Here is a 10,138-nt window from a genome sequence, read left to right as displayed (position 1 = left end):
GAGCCTACGACATCCCATACAAATTTTGGCCAACAAACCATTAAGCAAATAGTGTATGGTTTAATTCCAAATATTTGTATAGCATTGAAACTATCCTAATACAACATATCCAAAAACTATTCTGATCAAGTGAAAATCAACACATACCTAATTAGATGGATGCTGGCTTGTAACACAACAATAAGGGAATTTCTTATGAAACAGATTACAATTTGGAAGTGCATACTAAATTACTATTTGAACATAATTGAACCAGTTGATTGGGCACAGTAAAAACAGATTGCAATTTGGGAATGCATATTAATTGAACATAATTGAACCACCTAATTGGGTACAGTAAATAACATCCAGGCTTCTCATAGTATGTTCCTGACGGTTACCCACGCTTCATCACAGGTACATCCAGTAGGAGAAACTTCTGATACCTGTAAAACAAAGCTAATTTCTCTGCATCGGGTAGGTGTTTCACCTGATTGTCCCTCCTTCTGGATCGTGCTCTTTTCCTTCTCATTGTATTCTTTTTCTTCGACATCGATTTTTTTTCCTTTTTTCCTGTATATGAAAAATATTACTAAGAAGTGCAAAGATAAATCTTTTTGCATACTGAAAAAAAGACATGGTCTGAGAAGTCATAAAAACTGCTAAGAATGAAAATATAATGATCAATTATTACATGTGCTAATTGTTTCAGCATATATTAGTTTTCCAGGTTCATATCCACGTGATAAATTCTAATTACTACGAACGTATTGTAATCGTAGGTTTTTCCTTTTTGGCATTAATTTCGATGTGGATGATGTATATTTTTCAGGTACATGATGGGATTCGATTTCATGTGTCATGTAGAATATTACGGTGAATAATATACAAACCAATCTTTAGCAATCAATCGATTGGATAATTTGTCAATTTTCATACCTCTGCTATTAGATTTCTCCATAAGCTCTCTAACTCTCTTTCGGATGATTTATTCTGAAGTTTCACCAAAAGAAAGAAAACAGTCGGTTCATTGTGATCTTCTACCTCAAGGTTTAACCCTATCATATCATTCGAACTATTTCTTCCAAGGTAAAAAAGAAAAAGCATGGATCAAAATTTCGGTTTAAATAATTCCGTTGACAGAGAAATCGAAGCAGAGACCATCAAAATTAATAACCTAGACTAATACCAGAATTAAAATAAGAAAATTGTAATTAATGTTGTTGTGTCTTCTCCAGACTCCCCTACAATACAATAGGTTCTTTGAAGTGAAGTCACAGTCAAGATAGCAACTTACTTAGAGTTTTCTCCTTCTGCAAATTCATCAGCGGACTCATTAGGTGCTTCTTTTGGCTAATAATCAACCACCACAAAGCAAACATGAAAGTTCTGATAAGAAATTTCAGCATTTTCATTTAATAAGCATATCATACGCACAGGTTTGTAAGATAGTTCATACCTTATAAGGGAATTTTCTTTCTTAGCATTGACGTCAACCACCGGCACAGTCCCTGTTGAATCCAAGACGAACAATTATAAGTTAACCCTATGTTCTATATGAGTGGAATAGGGATTTGGATCTACCAATTACAAAATATATATATATATATATATATATATATATATTTGTATAAAGAAGTGGATAGAATTGAGATATGATTGAAGGATCTTTTAACTTCAAATAAGTAAAGAAATATAAAAAAGAAAAAAAAGAAGAAGAAAAGGGAGAATTCGTAGCGATCCCAATGATTTCCTTCATTTGTGTTTGAAGACTCATTGCTCTGAATAGATACTTCAATTTGGGATATCTCTGTTTCTATGGTAACAAACCTCTCTAGGACTTGGAGTACTAACAAATCTCATAAATCTGTTTCAAAATACTAACCTACAGCTACAGGTAACATGTAAAAACCCTAATAGGATCCAACATAATGTAATGTACCCTTGGAAAGACGGGAAACACCATCCAACAAAAGAAAAAGTGTGTTAGAGCATTGCTCGGTCGAACTCGCATGTGTTGCTATCTCAAGCATGTTTGTCAATGTTATTGATCAAAACTATAAGTCTTGATTTCTAGTCTACTATAGCTAAGGTCTCGGACTTGAATAGAAAGTGTAGTTGAGCTCAAGAACTCCATGGAAATCATCATACAAGATGAAGGACTACTCAAGGAACTGGTGGATCTTCATCGACTAAAAGGTATGTGGAGACTTGAACTTATCTATCACTCAAAAGCATATTTATCTCCTATCTTGAGACAAAAGTCGTTTTGCTATATAGACTTAGATTATACACATTTGATATTACAAGCCGAGTTTATCTCGCCTATATATTTCTCGAAATATGTGTTTGTAAGCTTTCGCTTTAACCAAGTTCATCTTTACCTAGTGACGAAAGTCATGTTATGTTTCAGTCACTTTGAAAATTGCACTGAAGAAAAATGGTTTGTGAATAAGAACTATATAACGTTCTCTGAGAATGTTTCAATGATTGAAATGAGAGTTTAGATCATATAAACATTGATGATTATAAGCATTGTTGTGGAAACAAATATATGTATAAGTCTTATTCATTGAACCAAAGTTTGCGAACTTTGATGATCAAGAGAACCGGAAGTTTGCACAGCTTGCAAACTCAGTCCGCGTATTGGCGGAAGTTCTCGACCCGAGAATATCTGCTGAGTTTGAGAACTCACTCAGCAAACTCAGTCCGCGAACCCAGTCCGGGAACTGACGATAGTTCTCGACCCGAGAATATCTGCTGGAGTTTGAAAACTCTTTTCGAGAACTTAAGTCCGCGAACTTGAGTAGGTTATATCTAAAAACGATTGTTCTTGAACTCATCTTTATATTGATTAAGGAATGATTTTGCAAACCGTGGCTATAAATTTCATGAACCGATTCGAGTGAATCAAATCGTTTTTGCTTCGATTGTGTCTTGTGAAGTTACATAAGATCTAAGCAATTGAACAACTCTCTAACTAGTTCATTTGAGTCATTTGAACTAGTTATGGTGAAGAAAAATATGGTTGATATGAAAGTGATCATATGGCTAACCATTTGGTTAACTATTGTTGAACCAACTAATGTACAAGTTTGGCTACGGTTACACGAGCCTAGAAACGTGCATTTCATTTTTGTATAACAAGTTATGTTTTCGATCTAACGGTTGATAAATATTAGCTTGAATCGAATCAGGTTTTAATCTAACGGTGAATATTGAATGCTTTGTTACTAAGCTAACATTGATTGCAAATCCTGATTTGAAAGACTATATAAGGGAGAACTCTAGCAACTGGGAAACCTAATCCCCACACCTTACATGTGATACTAGTTGTAAGCTAGAGTCGATTCTCCTTTAACCTCTGGTTTTCTTTTCTCAAACCGGGTTAACGACTTAAAGACTTCATTGGGATTGTAAAGCCAGACCGATACTACTTTTATCGTAGGTGTGTGATCTGGTCTTGCATCTTCTATCGTACGAGTACAATTGTAATAATTGGCTTGAGATTTCTGTCTCCGATAGGCAAGATAAAAAGTAATCACAAACATATTCGTCTCATCGTTTGTGATTCCGCAACATCTTGTTTCGCTACCATACGATTAAGATTGTTGTGAGGTGATTGATAATACTAGGTTGTTCTTCGGGAATATAAGACCGGATTATCAATTGGTTCCTGTTCACCATGATTTATCAAAAGACGGAACAAAACTCATAGGTATATTCGTGGTAAACGGATCTATCTATCACCGTAGACTTTTCTATGTGATACAAATTTGTTTATTAAAGTCTTCGACTTTGGGTCGTAGCAACTCTTAGTTGTGGGTGAGATCAGCTAAGGGAATCAAGTACGTAGTATCCTGCTGGGATCAGAGACGCAGGAGCATAACTGTACCTTGGATCAGTGTCAGATCGAATTTTAACCTTAATGCAGAAAACCCCCGGGACCTAGTCCAGATTGAACACACATTGTATTAAGCCGCTACAGACACTATCCTACTACAAACTAACTTCGGTCTGGACTGTAGTTGAACCCCAACTAATATCACACTGATCCAAGGTACAGTTATGCTCCTACGTCTCTGATCCCAGCAGGATGCTACGTACTTGATTCCCTTAGCTGATCTCACCCACAACTAAGAGTTGCTACGACCTAAAGTCGAAGACTTTAATAAATAAATTTGTATCACACAGAAAAGTCTACGGTAATAGATAAATCCGTCTCCCGCGAATATACCTACGAGTTTTGTTCTGTCTTTTGATAAAATCAAGGTGAACATGAACCAATTGATAATTCAGACTTATATTCCCGAAGAATAGCCTAATATTATCAATCACCTCACAATAGTCTTAATCGACGCAGCGAAAAAATATATTGTGGAATCACAAACGATGAGACGAAGATGTTTGTGATTACTTTTTATCTTGCCTATCGGAGATAGAAATCTCAAGCCAATTATTACAATTGTACTCATACGACAGAAACAACAAGATCAGATCACACAACTACAAGAAAAGTAGTATCGGTCTGGCTTCACAATCCCAATGAAGTCTTTAAGTCGCTAACCTGGTTTGAGAAAAGAAAACTAGAGGTTAAAGGAGAATCGAATCTAGCTTAGCACAACTAGTATCACACAGAATGTGTGGGCATTAGTTTTCCCAGTTGCTAGAGTTCTCCCTTATATAGTCTTTCAAACAAGGGTTTGCAATCAATGTTAGCTTAGTAACAAGCATTCAATATTCACCGTTAGATGAAAACCTGATTATATTCAATCTAATATTTATCAACCGTTAGATCGAAAACATAGCTTGTTATATACAAATGAAATGCATGTTCCTGGGCTTGTGTAACCGTACCCAAACTTGTACATTAGTTGGTTCAACAATAGTTAACCAAATGGTTAGCCATATGATCACTTTCATTACAACCATATTCTTCTTCACCATAACTAGTTCAAATAACTCAAATGAACTAGCTAGAGATTTGTTCAATTGCTTAGATCTTATGTAACTTCACAAGACACAATCGAAGCAAAAACGATTTGATTCACTCGAATCGGTTCATGAACTTTATAGCCACGGTTTGCAAAAGAATTCTTTAATCAATAAAGATGGGTTCAAGAACAATCGTTTTTAGATATAACCTACTCAAGTTCGTGGACTGGTTCCGTGGACTTAAGTTCCCGGATGGAGTTCACAAACTCCAACAGAAATTCTCGGGTTTGAGAACTTCGCCAGTTCGCGGACTGAGTTCGTAGACTGAGCTTGCTGAGTGAGTTTTCAAACTCCAGCAGATATTCTCGGATGAGAACTTCCACCAGTTCGCGGACTAAGTTCGCAAACTGTGGAAACAATTCCGGTTCTCTTGATCAACAGAGTTCGCAAACTTTGGTTCAAGGAGTAGGACTTGTACATATATGTGTTTCCACAACAATGCTTATATCCATCAATGGTTATACAATCTAAACTCTTATTTCAATCATTGAAACATTCTCAGAGGACGTTATATAGTTGTTATTCATAAACCATTTTTCTTCAGAGAAATTTTCAAAGTGATTGAAACATAACATGACTTTCATCACTAGGTAAAGATAAACCTGGCTAAAGCGAAAGCTTTACCAACACATATTTCGAGAAATAGATATGCGAGATAAGCTCGGCTCGAAATACCAAATGTGTATAATCTAAGTCTATATAGCAAAACGAATTTTGTCTCAAGATAAGAGATAGAGTAGATAGACTTTTGAGTGATAGATAAGTTCAAGTCTCCACATACATTTTAGTTGATGAAGATCCACGGGTTCCTTGAGTAGTCCTTCGTCTTGTATGATGATTTCCATGGAGTTCTTGAGCTCAAGTACACTTTCTATCCTAGTCCGAGACCTTAGCTATAGTAGACTAGAAATCAAGACTTATAGTTTTGATCACTAACATTGACAAACATGCTTGAGATAGCAACGTATGCGAGTTCAACCGAGCAATGCTCTAACAATTACCCCAACACCACCCAATATTCTATTAGCAATCTGTATGGAAAAACTCCAATATACTTTCTAGAGAATCAACTAGACAGTCAGGCTCAATCCAGATAAAAAGTATATCAAAGAGTTTATATCTCAAGCTCTCGATTTGATCTCTACTCAAGCAAATAGAAATCTGCGAGTCTTTATCAAAGAGATATAACTTGGATGGTACCAAAGACCAATATCCAAGTGTCAATCAATTTAAATCAACAACCAAAAGGTCAGATATTCTAATTGATTGATCTTCAACGCACATCCTGGATTATTTCAATTATAAAGATAAACAATATAATGCGGAAATAGAAATAACACAGACACCAGAATTTTGTTAACGAGGAATCTGCAAATGGAGAAAAACCCCAGGACCTAGTACAGATTGAACACATACTATATTAAGCCTCTACAGAAACTAGCCTACTACAAACTAACTTCGGTCTGGACTGTAGTTGAACCCCAACCAATCTCACACTGATACAAGGTACAGTTATGCTCCTACGTCTCTGATCCCAGCAGGATGCTACGTACTTGATTCCCTTAGATGATCTCACCGAAAACTAAGAGTTGCTACGACCCAAAGTCGAAGACTTTAATAAACAAATCTGTATCACACAGAAAAGTCTACGGTAATAGATAAATCCTCTCCCACGAGTATACCTACGATTTTTGTTCTGTCTTTTGATAAAATCAAGGTGAACAAGAACCAATTGATAATCCGAACTTATATTCCCGAAAAACATCCTAGTATTATCAATCACCTCACAATAGTCCTAATCGACACAGCGAAAAAAGATATTATGGAATCACAAACGATGAGACGAAGATGTTTGTGATTAATTTTTATCTTGCCTACCGGAGATAGAAATCTCAAGCCAATCATTATAATTGTACTCGTATGATAGAAACAGCAAGATCAGATCACACAACTACAAGAAAAGCAGTATCGGTCTGGCTTCACAATCCTAATGAAGTCTTTAAGTCGTTAACCCGGTTTGAGAAAAAAAAAACCAGAGGTTAAAGAAGACTCAACTCTAGCTTAGCACAACTAGTATCACACAGAATGTGTGGGGATTATTTTTCCCAGTTGCTAGAGTTCTCCCTTATACAGTCTTTCAAATCAGGGTTTGCAATCAATGTTAGCTTAGTAACAAAGCATTCAATATTCACCGTTAGATGAAAACCTGATTAGATTCAAGCTAATATTTATCAACCGTTAGATCGAAAACATAGCTTGTTATACAAAAATGAAATGCACGTTTCTAGGCTCGTGTAACCGTAGCCAAACTTGTAGATTAGTTGGTTCAACAATAGTTAACCAAATGGTTAGCCATATGATCACTTTCATATCAACCATATTCTTCTTCACCATAACTAGTTCAAATGACTCAAATGAACTAGTTAGAGAGTTGTTCAATTGCTTAGATCTTGTGTAACTTCACAAAACACAATCGAAGCAAAAACGATTTGATTCACTCGAACTGGTTCATGAACTTTATAGCCACGGTTTGCAAAATCATTCCTTAATCAATAAAGATGAGTTCAAGAACAATCGTTTTTAGATATAACCTACTCAAGTTCGCGGACTGGGTTCGCGGACTTAAGTTCCCGGATGGAGTTCACAAACTCCAGCAGAAATTCTCGGGTTTGAGAACTTCGCCATTTCGCGGACTGAGCTTGTTGGGTGAGTTTTCAAACTCCAGCAGATATTCTCGGATGAGAACTTCCGCCAGTTCGCGGACTGAGTTCGCGGACTAAGTTCGCAAACTGTGCAAACAATTCATGTTCTCTAAATCAACAAAGTTCGCAAACTTTGGTTCAAGGAATAGGACTTATACATATATGTGTTTCCACTACAATGCTTATATCCATCAATGGTTATACAATCTAAACTCTCATTTCAATCATTGAAACATTCTCAAAGGAAGTTATATAGTTGTTATTCATAAACCATTTTTCGTCAGAGCAATTTTCAAAGTGATTGAAACATAACATGACTTTCGTCACTAGGTAAAGATGAACTTGGATAAAGCGAAAGCTTTACCAACACATATTTCGAGAAATAGATATGCGAGATAAGCTCGTCTCGAAATACCAAATGTGTATAATCTAAGTATATATAGCAAAACGAATTTTGTCTCAAGATAAGAGATAGAGTAGATAGACTTTTGAGTGATAGATAAGTTCAAGTCTCCACATACCTTTTAGTCGATGAAGATCCACTGGTTCCTTGAATAGTCCTTCATCTTGTATGATGATTTCCATGGAGTTCTTGAGCTCAACTACACTTTCTATCCTAGTCTGAGACCTTAGCTATAGTAGACTAGAAATCAAGACTTATAGTTTTGATCACTAACATTGACAAAAATGCTTGAGTTAGCAACGCATGCGAGTTCGACCGAGCAATGCTCTAACAATTACCCCAAATATTGAGCACCATGTGTCAAATTGCACTAAGTATAAAGAAGCTTGGGATATAGTAGAAACCGTATTGGAAGGCAATACTAGTGAAAAGGAAGCTAGGCTTCAAAACCTTAATTCCGATTGGGAAAACCTTCGTATGGAAGATGAAGAAACATTTGATTAGTTTAATCACATAGTGTATGAAATTGTTAATACATCTTTTGCATTGGGTAACACTATTCCTGAAAAGGACGTTGTAATGAAAATTCTCAGATCGCTGCCATCTAGATACGATTCTATGAAGCATGCCATCGTTGAGGGAAATAACCTAGATAATCTCTTCAGAAATAGGCTGGTTGGAAAGCTTAAGATCTTTGATCATGAACATTCATCCAAATCTAAGGATGTTGCGTTTAAAGCACTAAAGGACACTAAATTACTTGATAAAAGTAAAAAAGTGTATATCTCTGAAGATGATCACTCTGAGACAGATTCATCAGATGAAGATCTTGACAATTCAGTCTCGATGATCATAAGACAGTTTAGGGATTTTCTGTTGAAGAGAAGTAAACGGTTCTCCAGAGATAAGCCTAAAGCATCAGTTAAACCTCATAATCGTATTCCTCCTAAAAACAAGGAAACAAATGAAACTGATGACGAGGATATGCCTCGGTGCTTTAAGTGTAAGGTATTTGGTTATTTTGCAAACGAGTGTCCAAATCAGAAGAAATACACTGGGAACAAAGGTCTTGCTGCAACTCTTGATGAAATGTCTGATAATTATGATTCTGATGAAGACGAGAAATCAAGTGTTGCACTTCTTGGTGAAAATATTGATTTTGATAATTGTAGCAATACATACATCAATCTTGATATTCTTTCAGAAGATAATCCAACCAACCTGGAAGATAAAGTTGACCCCTTCTTTGGAAACTATGTTTGTAATGTTTCAGGTTCCACTATGTGCCTAGCTGCATGCACATCTCCGATGCCTGAATATCATCCAAGATTGACGTGTTCATTTTGTTCTCAAAAGGGTCATGAACTATCAAGGTGTTACAAGTACAAACACCAATTGAGGCACGTCAACAAACTTCAACTAAGAGAAAATCGATTAGAAAACAAGCTTAAGCTTGCCCAGAAGACTGCTGAGGTATGTAAGATTTTATGTTAGTCTAAGAAGTTAGTTTCCAAAGACAAAACAAGACCATTAGATAAGAAAGTATGGTCGAGTCATTTTGATAGACGGAAGTCTGAGGATTCCTCACAAGAGGAACAAGGTGGACAAATTGTTGTTCACCACAACACAACTTGATTGTGTTGAAATGTAAATCTTGTCTCATGTGCCTGATCAAAAGAGACAAGATTGTGCACCTCTCAGGCTTTAGGAAAAGTTTTTTTTTTAGTTTTGTTCTTCCATGTCTATCAATAAAGAAGGGTTATTATCGACAATTCTACTCTTTACAGGGTTGAGAGTTGATCGTGCAAGATGGTAGGTTCAGAAACCTACAATAAAATACTGCAAGTGCACAGTATCTAACTAGTAGAACAATGGCAAGTACAGGTCGTTCCCATGAGGAGTGTGAAAATACTTCTACTAACTAATACCAAAACTCAATAATCAAAGAGATAATGTTTTAACGATTTTCAGAAAAAAAATGAAATAATAATAATTCTAACGATAAACAAATGAGAATAGGTTATTAGGGTTGCTAGGGTTTTCGATTTCCACCAATTCA

The 10,138-nt window shown here is 36.0% G+C and overlaps 1 long non-coding RNA gene across 1 annotated transcript; it reads right to left on the bottom strand.

Annotated features, from left to right (window-relative positions):
- Nucleotides 1–205: 205 nt before the first annotated feature.
- Nucleotides 206–1,840, bottom strand: LOC113323751. Its single transcript, XR_003347800.1, has 3 exons — nucleotides 1,439–1,840; nucleotides 1,277–1,332; nucleotides 206–552 (listed from the first exon to the last, which is right to left on the bottom strand). It is a non-coding gene; the product is annotated as an uncharacterized LOC113323751 (long non-coding RNA).
- Between the last annotated feature and the right edge of the window lie 8,298 nt (nucleotides 1,841–10,138).

The sequence above is a fragment of the Papaver somniferum genome, chromosome 11 (genome assembly GCF_003573695.1).
Source record: "Papaver somniferum cultivar HN1 chromosome 11, ASM357369v1, whole genome shotgun sequence".
Lineage (NCBI taxonomy): Eukaryota > Viridiplantae > Streptophyta > Magnoliopsida > Ranunculales > Papaveraceae > Papaver > Papaver somniferum.
The sequence above is the reverse complement of the archived record's forward strand: the minus strand, read 5'-3'. Positions and strand labels throughout refer to the sequence as shown.